A 12,125-nucleotide genomic window follows, 5' to 3' on the forward strand; every position below is an offset into this window, starting at 1 on the left:
TAACACTATGACAGGATGAGATTAACCCAGATTGATGCGGCTATTAAAACATTCTGATAAAGCGGGAGAGTGGGATATAAAACCCTGCCACGGTTCTCTGTAGGAGCATCAAACCATCTCTTTCTCCTCTCGCTTTCTCTTTCCATATCACTGGCATTTAAATGTACTTTCCATTACCCGTACATTCATTTTTCTACCTTTAATTCCACTCAACCAGACACACACTTACTACACACTCCTTTGAACACCCCCTCTTTCCTGTCACTGTGAGTGACACTCAGGTAGTGAGACACTGGTTCACATTTTCTCCCCCTCGGTTTGAGATTGTGTGCAAGTAGCAAAACCTGAGGGGATTATGATGTATTGTAGATGAAGACATGCTAGTGGATCTGTGGTTGTTCCCATGCTTGGGTAGATACTTTATATGCATGTTTCACTTTCATGGTCTGTAGCTAGGAGATTATAAAAAGCTACAGTCCTAGAGAGCTGCTGTGTGTGCAGGGTTTTATTTCTGCCCTGTTACAACATACTGGATTCCACTTAGCTGCTCATCAGGACTTTGATTGGCTGCATGAGGTGTGATAGGGGCTGGAGCAAAAGCCTGCACATCCAGTAGTTCTCCAGGAGAAGGGTTGGCCACCACAGCTGTAAAATGTTCTTTCATCTTCAATGTGCTTTATGACATGTCACCTTATAATGCTGTTCACTACTTTAGAACCTCTAGAGTGGGAGGAGCAGTGTCCAAATTTGGTCATAAACATTTTCAATCCTTAGTAAGAGAGGACCTCGCACTTACATCTGATAACATTGATGTTGAATCTCTTTTCATAGAAAATCCCTCTTCAATTTTTGATGGTAATTGGATGCATATATCGGCTTCCCGATTCTGACATTGGTAGTTTCATTGATATCCTTGCATCAACCTTGGATTTGATTAATAATGAAGATAACATTTGTTTTCTATTGGGGGATTACAACATACATTTATTTAAAAGCGAGAACCACCCACTGACATTGACTTTTTGAATACTTTATACTCCAGCTAACTATATCCCCTCATCTACGGTGGCAAGAAAAGGTATGTGAACCCTTTGGAATTACCTGGATTTCTGCATAAATTGGTCATCAAATTTGAGCCACAAGTCACAACAATAGACAAACAGTGTGCTTAAACTATAAACACACACATTATTGTATTTTTGTTGTCTATATTGAATACATCATTTAAACATTCACAGTATAGGTTGGGAAAAGTATGTGAACCCCTATAGGCTATTGACTTCTCCAAATTCTAATTGGAGTCAGCTAACCTGGAGTCCAATCAATGAGACGAGATTTCAGATGTTGGTTAGAATTGCCCTGCCCTATGAAAAAAACCTCACAAAATGTGAGTTTGCTATTCACAAGAAGCATTGCCTGATGTGAACCATGCCTCGAACTAAAGAGATCTCAGAAGACCTAAGATTAAGAATTGTTGACTTGCATAAAGCTGGAAAGGGTTACAAAAGTATCTCTAAAAGCCTTGATGTTGATCAGTCCACGGTAAGACAAATTTGTCAATAAATGTAGAAAGTTGCTACTCTCCCTAGGAGTGGCCGTCCTGCAAAGATAACTGCAAGAGCACAGAGCAGAATGCTCAATGAGGTTAACAAGAATGGGAGGACCTCACGTTAGAAGCCACTGCTGTCCAAAAAAAACATTGCTGCACATCGGAAGTTTGCAAAAGTGCGCCTGGATGTTCCACAGCGCTACTGGCAAAATACTCTGTAGACAGAATAAATTATAGTTGAGTTGTTTGGAAGGAACACACAACACTATGTGTGGAGAGAAAAAAAGCACAGCACACAAACATCAAAACCTCATCCCAACTGTAAAGTATTGTGGAGGGAGCATCATGGTTTGGGGCTGCTTTGCTGCCTCAGGGCCTGGGCAGCTTGCTATTATCGATGGAAAAATGAATTCCCAAGTTTATCAAGACATTTTGCAGGAGAATGTTAGGCTTATTTTCTGCCAATTGAAGCTCAACAGAAGTTGGGTGATGCAACAGGACAACAACTCAAAACACAGAAGTAAATCAACAACAGATTGGCTTCAACAGAAGAAAATATGCCTTCTGGACTGGCCCAGTCAGAGTCCTGACCTCAACCCGATTTGAGATGCTGTGGCATGACCTCAAGAGAGCACTTCACACCAGACATCCCAAGAATACTGCCTAACTGAAACCGTTTTGTAATGAGGAATGGTCCAAAATTCTTCCTGACCGTTGTGCAGGTCTGATCCGCAGCTACAGAAAACATTTGGTTGAGGTTATTGCTGCCAAAGGAGGGCCAACCAGTTATTAAATCCAAGGGTTCACATACTTTTCCCACCATGCACTGTGAATGTTTACACGGTGTGTTCAATAAAGACATGAAAATGTATAATTGTTTGTGTTATTAGTTTAAGCAGACCGTGTTTTTCTATTGTTATGACCTAGATGAAGATCAGATTTTATGACCAATTTACGCAGAAATCCAGGTATTTCCAAAGGGTTCTTGCCACTGTATAAGCCCACAAGAGTGACCATGTTTCTTGATGTTTTTAAAACTTGTGGTCAATTCAATTGATTGGACATTATTTGGAAAGGCACACACCTGTCTATATAAGGTCCCACAGTTGACAGTGCATGTCAGAGCAAAAACCAAGCCATGAGGTTGAAGGAATTGTTTGTAAGGCTCAGAGACCGGATTGTGTCAAGGCCCAGATCTGGGGAAGGGTACCAAAACATTTCTACAGCATTGAAGGTCCCCAAGAACACAATGACATCCATCATTCTTAAATAGAAGAAGTTAGGAACCATCAAGACTCTTCCTAGAGCCTGCCGCCCAGCCAAACTGAGCAATCGGGGGAGAAGGGCCTTGGTCAGGGAGGTGACCAAGAAGCCCGATGGTCACTCTGAAAGAGCTCTGGAGTTCCTCTGTGGAGATGGGAGAACCTTCCAGAAGGACAACCATCTCTGCAGCACTCCATCAATCAGGCCTTTATGGTAGAGTGGCAAGACGGAAGCCACTCCTCAGTAAAAGACACATGACTGCCTGCTTGGAGTTTGCCAAAAGTAACCTAAAGACTCTCAGACCATGAGAAACAAGATTCTCTGGTCTGATGAAACCAAGATTGAACCCTTTGGCCTGAATGCCAAGCATCACTTCTGGAGGAAACCTGGCACCATCCCTACTAGAGTTCGACCGATTATGATTTTTCAACGCCGATACCGATTTATTGGAGGACCCAAAAAAAACGATGCCGATTTTTTTTTCCCCTTTATTTGTAATAATGACATTTACAACAATACTGAATGAACACTTACTTTAACTTAATAAAATCAATTTAGCCTCAAATAAATAATGAAACATGTTCAATTTAGTTTAAATAATGCAAAAACAAAGTGTTGGAGAAGAAAGTAAAAGTGCAATATGTGCCATGTAAAAAAACTAACGTTTAATTTACTTGCTCAGAACATGAGAACATATGAAAGCTGGTGGTTCCTTTTAACATGAGTCTTCAATATTCCCAGGTAAGAAGTTTTAGGTTGTAGTTATTATATGACTTTTTCTCTCTATACCATTTGTATTTCATATACCTTTGACTATTGGATGTTCTTATAGGCACTTTAGTGTAACAGTATAGCTTCAGTCCCTCTCCTCGCCCCTACCTGGGCTCTAACCAGGAACACATCGGGGAACAATTACTCCAAGTCTCAGAGCGAGTGACGTTTGAAACGCTATTAGCGCGCACCCCGCTAACTAGCTAGCCATTTCACATCGGTTACACGAGCCTAATCTCGGGAGTTGATAGGCTTGAAGTCATAAACAGCTCAATGCTTAAAGCACAGCGAAGAGCTGCTGGCAAACGCACGAAAGTGCTGTTTGAATGAATGCTTACGAGCCTGTTGCTGCCTACCATCGCTCTATCAAATCATAGACTTAATTATAACATAACACACAGAAATACGAGCCTTTGGTCATTAATATGGTCGAATCCGGAAACTATCATTTCGAAAACAAAACGTTTATTCTTTCAGTGAAATACGGAACCGTTGAGGGGTTTATAAAAAAATACATTCCTTTGGTTAATACTGGAGGATTTTGGAGAGGGAGATCTCTGGATTTCCTCTCCTTTAAATTTACGACAGGGTGCAAGCTGTCAAACCGGCCCAGTTCCCTCAAACCGGCCCAGAGCTCTGGTTACTGTCAACCATTGCCAAGCTGATCTGACATATTGGATCCTCACAGGACAGTCATGACAACTGTTTTTTTTGTGTGATTGCTGATCGGTTCATTTGTACATCTATAATTAGTAGGTTTTGTTATCTGTTTTAACAAACCTTTGTATATTTTTGTACTATGTATTGTATATAGTTTTTTGTGGTTTTTATAGAAACCCTTGGGGTTCCAACAACACCTGTATACCGTTTATGTATTTATTTTTATCTGTATTGTTGTTTATCACTTATTTTCTTTGGTGCAAATAAATGAAACCTTAAACCATGCCCGATGGGCCTTCACAATAGCGTAATATTCAAAAACATATTATTAAAAACACATTTAGAGAGAAACTAAATGTTAAGGTGTTTTATTGACAGAACCAGCAAACATATTTCATGAAGCCTTTTCCTGAGCCCTCAACATCAGCTATCCCACCAAGAGCCCAGGCTTCTCAGTCCAAGGCCCACATTGTAGACAGGCAGTGAAGTAAAGAGACCACCAACGCATGTAGGCGGATCCCTTTTTTTAGGAAGAGGATTCTGTGGTGGGGAAGGGCAGCTTCAGGTACTGGTACCACTGTTTGAGTTGCCGCGGCAACAGCAGCAGGACTTTCTCGGTGAGGAAAAGCAGTGCTTCCTGCATGGCTGGTTGAAGCAACTGATTGGCAGGCATGGAGAGGACCAGGAGACAGAATTTCTCCTTCAGAGGTAGATGAGAGACCGGGTCATGTTCATTACAACCCAAATGGGGGAAAAAAAGACACAGGGTGCTTCTTGTCCAGTAAGAACTGCTTGTTCTGAGTTTCCGTTACAAAACATTTTACTACGGTATGCACTAATGAATACAACCCAGGTTGAGTATGTTTCTGTGTCTTCTAGGAAGGGGGAACATTTCAAAATGTTGTAGTTATAAATGCAATGCATAGGTCGGACACAATTGCCTATTATCTGTGAGAAAGACTTCCATACCTTGGAGTAGGGGACCCTTTTGTTGGAGAAGCTTTGAAACGCTGAGATCTTCTGCAGTATGCTGCTATATTTGGGGTCTCTGTCTCCGGACAGTTCTGTGGCCTCACTCTGCAGTGTTGCAAACCTGTTCATACATGATTAACATTTATTTTGTTCTATTTATAATTCTACAACATTTTCTTACAGGAAGTGAAGACGAAGAAAAGCAGTCAAGGAGTTTCAAGCAACTTGAAATTGTTGAGTTACACCACATGATGTTTGTATGAGAGAGGAGAGAAGGGGCCTACCAGAGACCAGTGGTGGATTTGGGCTCCTTCAGCTCTCTCTTCAGAGAGGCAAGGAGCGAAGACAGACCAGCATCGGTCTTGGAAGCCATTAGAGCATCGAAAAGAGTTCTCATCCTCCCCTCACGGTTCCTGAGGACAGAGAATGGGATTACAATAAGTCGCTGAGTAGGGCATTTTGACGACAAAGTATCACTTTTTGGTCATTACATTTTAATCCATAAATTTGATTCCCAGTGAAAAGGGTCAGCCTGAATCCAACTCCTTTTTTGTTGTTTTCAAATTGGTTGTGTTTCTACCTCCTGTCATTGCCATAATGGACAGAGAACTAACAGACTGTGCCTTTAATTGTTTCCTATTCATATACCCTCTATGTCAACAGGTGTGGTACTGTGTGGCTCAGTCAGTAGAGCATGGCACTTGTAACACCAAAGGTTGTGTGTATAGATTCCTGCTGGGGCCACCCATACATAAAATGTATGCATGCATGACTAAGTTGCTTTGGATAAAACGCCTGCTGAATGGCATGTATTATATTAACAGGAACATCATCCAGAACATATGATCCTCTATAAAAATGACCTGACTGTGACATGTAGATACTTCAAGTTTCAACTTTATTTGTCCCAGAGGGCAATTGGTTTTCGCAGCAAAGGGGCATAAAACAACATTGAACATATAAAATCCACACGGATCACAATGTATAGTTCTAGTGAATACAATGAGCTAGTACATCAAGTCATAGGGCTGACAGTGTCCTCACTTTTTCTTTTCAAACACTCCTGACTTGATCTGCATGTTTCGAGCCTTCTTCACATTCAGGTATTGGACCTTGGCTCTCTCCAGCTTGTCTGACTGGTCTACTCTAGGCCTAGGTGAGGGAATGAAAAGAGCAGCTTAATCTTTACATCTCAGCTATGTGAATAAATTATCCATTTTACATAGAGATATCAATACATTTTGTTGGTTTGTTTCACACTCACTTGACTGTTTTCTTCTCTAGGGATGCTGTCGGAAAAGAAAACAACAGGTGACTATAGAAGCAAAACGTGAGAGATACTGTAGCCACAACAGTGAACGGATTCATCTTTGTAGAACACATTGTAAAAATACTATGGCTAAAACGAAAGCCTTGCCATTCCCAAAACAAACATATCGTTTTGCCATTTCAAGGGATTTGTACTGAAGTGATGTGTTTGGCAAAGGGTGGCACGTAGTTGGTGAGGCACACAAATGCCACATCAGAATCCAAAACCCACAAGCCACAATGTAACCAGGGTGACACTGCCCATGGAGTCTAGTCTCACTATGATACTGTTGCCTGCATGTATTTCCTGTGCCTTAGGGCATAGATCACATCAATAAGCGTTACAAGGCCACAATGGCTGTGTCTGCTAAGTGGGAACATGACACATCGTTGTTGTTGTGTTTGTGTGGTATTGTATAGACTGACTGTTCTCATCCAGCAGCAGTAGTAGCCATGGGGGTATGTCTCCATCGCCGTCTGGATCTCTCTGGCCAACCTTACGCCTGGGCCCAGACTGCAGAGCTTTATATCTGTGATTATAGACCAGAAATGTACTACAGTATGGAGGGATAGATCTGCAATAGCTGATGTTGTCATGTCAATTATTGTTCATCATTCTCTTACCCTGTGGTTCGGATGGTGGTTATCTTTGAGGGCTCTGAAATTCACAAGAGAGTCAGTTTAATGATCGACACACACTCAAAGCTATTTGGATATCGCAATTCACGTATGAAGATGAGATTGGAAACCAAAGAGGGCTTGTATGAAAACACCACAAAACAATACACTGTATATAGAAAACAGACTGTCACCTGCGGCATCCTGGTGACCGATGAAGGTGTCCCACACGTCAGGGGTGCCATTGTGACAGTCATCGGGGGCCAGAGACACCAGATGTCCGGTGGGATTCACTGGAGGGTTGTAGTAGCTGTGTGACTGCTTCAGGATGATGTTGGTCTTCTCTGTGTCCTTCATGATGACGTTCACATAGCTGCTGTTGAGAGGAACCTGGAATACAGGCTGTCAGTATTAAATCGCCAATCAATCAATCAAATGTATTTCATAAAGCCCTTTTTACATCAACAGTTGTCACAATGTGCTTTACAGATACCCAGCCTAAAACACCAAAGAGCAAGCAATGCAGAGGCAGAAGCACAAGTGGCTTGGAAAAACTCCCTATATTAACAATACAACATACAGTAATAATAGATAGGGTTGCAAAATTCCAGGAACTTTCAATAAATTCCCTGGTCTTCCAGAAATCCTGGGATTTTGTAAAAACCAGGGAACTTATTGAAAGTTGCTGGAATTTTGCAACCCTAATAATACATCACACACATATTTAGTTGTTTGTGTTGTACTAGCTGAGTCTCACCAGTGTCTTCAGGTCTTTGTTTCTCATGTGAGAGATGCCGCACAGGACCATGTAGACCCACTGCAGTTTCTCTGAGAACAGCTTCTGCTTCCTGTACTGTATCCTCCTATGAAGAGAGCAGGGAAATACAACATACTGTATGTCAAGCAGGGGAAAAGGCCAACAGAAAGTCACAGACAGAACTATGAGGAACATTTCTTATCAATAAGAAAAATCCACCATTGCATGGGAGTATGAGCGATAAAACTGCAGCAGTATTGGGTTTATTTTCAAACTTTAGAAGAAATAAACCGGGACAGTGTACAACATACTGTAGGTTCTTTTCTTCCTCTGGGTCCAGTGCATGTTGGTTCATGGTCATGGGGGTTGGTGGCACAGTCTCTTTATCAGCTGAAGAGAAAGAAGGATCAGAGTGCATGGACGGGGCGAACATAGTAGAATGTAGTAGTAGCAATGTAATTCATTCGTGCATTGTGCTTTAGGTGACCAACCTGACATGGCTCGGTCACATGGTGTCATTAGCGATGACTGTTTATCCTTTACAATGAGAACATATCAGAGACAGCAACATGTATTCTTCGTGTTACAGCAAGTGGTCCTAACATTCTATACAGTTCAAGAATGAGGTTTTCAACAGTGAATAGAACCCTAAGGCTGGAATTCATCGGCGGAAGTCTAGAACAATCACATCTCAGTGCCATAATAATACTCAGCAACAATTCTAATAACTAAGGGGAACTAAACAAAAACACATTTTGAAGTTAATCAGAATATACTTTTTAAAATGTTTTAAACTGGGTTTCTCCTGAGTTCTGCATTACCTGGTCCCTGAGGTAACATACGAGGGGGCGTCCAGCGTGGAGAAAACGTCTAATGGAGGCCATCTCCCTCACGTAGTGCTTCAGCTGGAGGAAGCCATCCAGGGTTTGGCTCTCCATTGGAGGGGCTGTGATGTTCTCCTAAAGAGTGTTGAAATATATACTATTCAAATATCAAATACATGAATGTGATAATTACTGCATGATAATGAATTATGTTTGGTCATAATTCTATAGTTAAGTTCCTCCCCCCTTTCTCTCTCTTTCCTCTTCTCTCACCTTTTTAGCCTTCTCCTGAGAGAATTTGCTGGAGATCACGCCACCTCCTGACTTTTTGCCAAACTTCTTGTCCCAGTGTGTCTGCCATAGAATGACTCTGAGTGAGGACCAGTCATTTTAAACAACTATAAACAACACAATGAGTTGATTATGTGTGTGTGTGTGTGTGTGTCCGTGAATACGGATGTATGTGTGTGGGTGTGTAACCTTCAGTGACTCCTGATCCTCTGATGTTAACCAGGTTGAGAAGAGATCAATGTTGTCAGAGTAAAGCATTCCCACTGTTTTGTATGGTCTATCCAAGGGACAAGGCATTGCTTTAAGTTGAATGTTTAAACACACACACACACATCATGGATACCATCACAGTTGAAATGAATTACATGAAATTCATATTATACAATGCCTTCAGAAAGTTTTCAGACCCCTTGACGTTTTCCACATGTTGTTACGTTACAGCCTTATTCTAAAATGTATTAAATAAATAAAAATCGTCAGCCATCTACGCACAATACTCCATAATGACAAAGCAAAAACTGGTCGAAGGAATTGTCCGTAGAGCTCCGAGACAGGATTGTGTTGAGGCACAGATCTGGGGAAGGGTACCAAAACATTTCTGCAACATTGAAGGTCCCCAAGAACACAGTGGCCTCCATCATTCTTAAATGGAAGAAGTTTGGAACCACCAAAACTCTTCCTAGAGCTGGCCGCCCGGCCAAACTGAGCAATCGAGGGAGAAGGGCCTTGGTCAGGGAGGTGAGCAAGAACCCAATGGTCACTCTGACAGAGCTCTAGAGTTCCTCTGTGGAGATGGGAGAACCTTCCAGAAGGACAACCATCTCTGCAGCACTCCACCAATCAGGCCTTTATGGTAGCGGCCAGACGGAAGCCACTCCTCAGTAAAAGGCACATGACAGCCCGCTTGGCGTTTGCCAAAAGGCACCTAAAGGCTCTCAGACCATGAGAAACAAGATTCTCTGGTCTGATGAAACCAAGATTGAACTCCTTGGCCTGAATGCCAAGCGCCACATCTGGAGGAAACCTGGCATGCTGTGGGGATGTTTTTCAGCAGCAGGTACTGGGAGACTAGTCAGGAACGAGGGAAAGATGAACGGAGCAAAGTACAGAGAGATCCTTGATGAAAAGTGCTCAGAGTGCTCAGGACCTCAGACTGGAGTGAACGTTCACCTTCCAAAAGGACAACAGCCCTAAGCACACAGCCAAGACAACGCAGGAGTGGCTTCGGGACAAGTCTCTGAATGTCCTTGAGTGGCCCAGCCAGAGCCCACGACTTGAACCCAATCTAACATTTCTGGAGAGACCTGAAAAATAGCTGTGCAGCAACGCTCTCCAGCCAACCTGACAGAGCTTGAGAGGATCTGCAGAGAAGAATGGCAGAAACTCCCCAAATACAGATGTGCCAAGCTGCAGCGTCATAGCCAAGAAGACTCATGGCTGTAATCGCTGCCAAAGGTGCTTCAACAAAGTACTGAGTAAAAGGTCTGAACACTTATGTAAATGTCATATTTCAGTTTTTTATATTTAATAAATTAGCAAAAATGTTGAAAAAAATAAAAAAAAAAAAAAAATCTTTGTCATTATGCCATTATAGCACGTAGATTGATGAGGGAAAAAACCGATTTAATACATTTTAGAATAAGGCTGTAACCTAACAAAATTTGGAAAAAGTCAAGGTCTGAATACTTTCATTGGGCACGGAACTTTAACAAAGTGTAGGAAATGGTCAAAGATATAATATGTCTATATTTGTCTTTGTATTATGTTTCATACTTGTTAAGAGGGGAGAAAAAGCCTTTTTTGAGCATCTCCTGTCTCCTGTCATAGTTCTTCTTGGCCTGGCCATTTTGTACGAGGACATACTTTGTGTCACTGCGGGTGACAACCTTCTCAGGTAAGTAGCTGTGCTCTTGGAAAACACAAAGCAAAATGTGGTAACAGTCAGTAATTCATTGCATGAATTCAAATTTTGTCCAATAACTCCAGTGGCTTTTCATGAAGTATTGTGACACATTGTACAGTAGCCTAGAAGGGCCATTCGCTCACCTTTTTTGAAGTTAATGGTAAACTTGTGCTTGATGTAAGTGATGAGCTCTTGGTCTCTCTCAATAAGAGCAGCTATTCTCCTGATTTCTCCAGCCATGAGGACGGAGGGGGACAGTTGGCTGGTTGACAAATGAAGGTAGTAATGTATGTATTTATATTGCAAATCAGTGGTCATTTCTACTTGTTCCATTTCTAGTGTGTGTGTGTGTGTGTGTACATGCAAATCTTGGAAAGAAAAACATATATATGCTGTATTACTTCAATAAACGCAATCTCAAATAGCTGCCTGTCCTTTTTAATAGCCGGCCAACACCACACATTTCAGCTAATAAACTCCTATTTCAAATAAAGGTTGGGCCTACAATAACTGTTTACAAGAGTACCACGAGTCATTAAATACGAGTCTTGTAACATGATTCTATATTTGTGAATTATTATTTTGCTCAAATAATTGTGTAGGCATAAACAGTAATAAAAGGTAACTTAGCCTTATGGTCATTTTTTGCATCCTCAATCAGCATTACATATTTTTGGATGCACCTGGCCAAAAGATTACATTTGGCCACGCTCTTCACACGTCAATTACATTACATGAGGTGAAAATTAAATAGGCCTGCAAACATAAGTTTGCGACAAAAATAAACTTTAGGAAAATCCTACCGTTTGGCAAGCGTGTTGATAGTCATCTGTTAGCATTTTGGAAGGAACGTAAACAACGTTCTTTACATTCACCGCGTCACAAAGCGTGTTCTGTAATTTAGATTATATTTTGATTATCATGCCGGTGAACGCACGCCACTCCTTTCCCTCATTAATTTGACTTACAATGAAAGAAAAGTTTTCCAATTGCATTTTCCAGATGAATGTGTCAGTGTTACTCTTAAAAATATTAAGTGGGTGCATGGACAAATTGAAAAATAGCCCATGATATGACACTGCCCCTAAATTGGCATGGTAAAATGATGAATAGAATTTTCATTTTCAGTGGAAATTAGTTGTATTCCAACGATGTCCAGCAGGGGGAGCAAAATTAAATGCAAAGATTGTCAGTAAATTGGACTATGAG

The 12,125-nt window shown here is 41.4% G+C and overlaps 1 long non-coding RNA gene across 1 annotated transcript; it reads right to left on the minus strand.

Annotated features, from left to right (window-relative positions):
- Positions 1-9,202: 9,202 nt before the first annotated feature.
- LOC129859256 (uncharacterized) lies at positions 9,203-11,149 on the minus strand. Its single transcript, XR_008760142.1, has 3 exons — positions 11,060-11,149; positions 10,787-10,922; positions 9,203-9,290 (listed from the first exon to the last, which is right to left on the minus strand). It is a non-coding gene; the product is annotated as an uncharacterized LOC129859256 (long non-coding RNA).
- Between the last annotated feature and the right edge of the window lie 976 nt (positions 11,150-12,125).

This window comes from Salvelinus fontinalis, chromosome 7 (genome assembly GCF_029448725.1).
Source record: "Salvelinus fontinalis isolate EN_2023a chromosome 7, ASM2944872v1, whole genome shotgun sequence".
In the NCBI taxonomy this organism is placed as follows: domain Eukaryota; kingdom Metazoa; phylum Chordata; class Actinopteri; order Salmoniformes; family Salmonidae; genus Salvelinus; species Salvelinus fontinalis.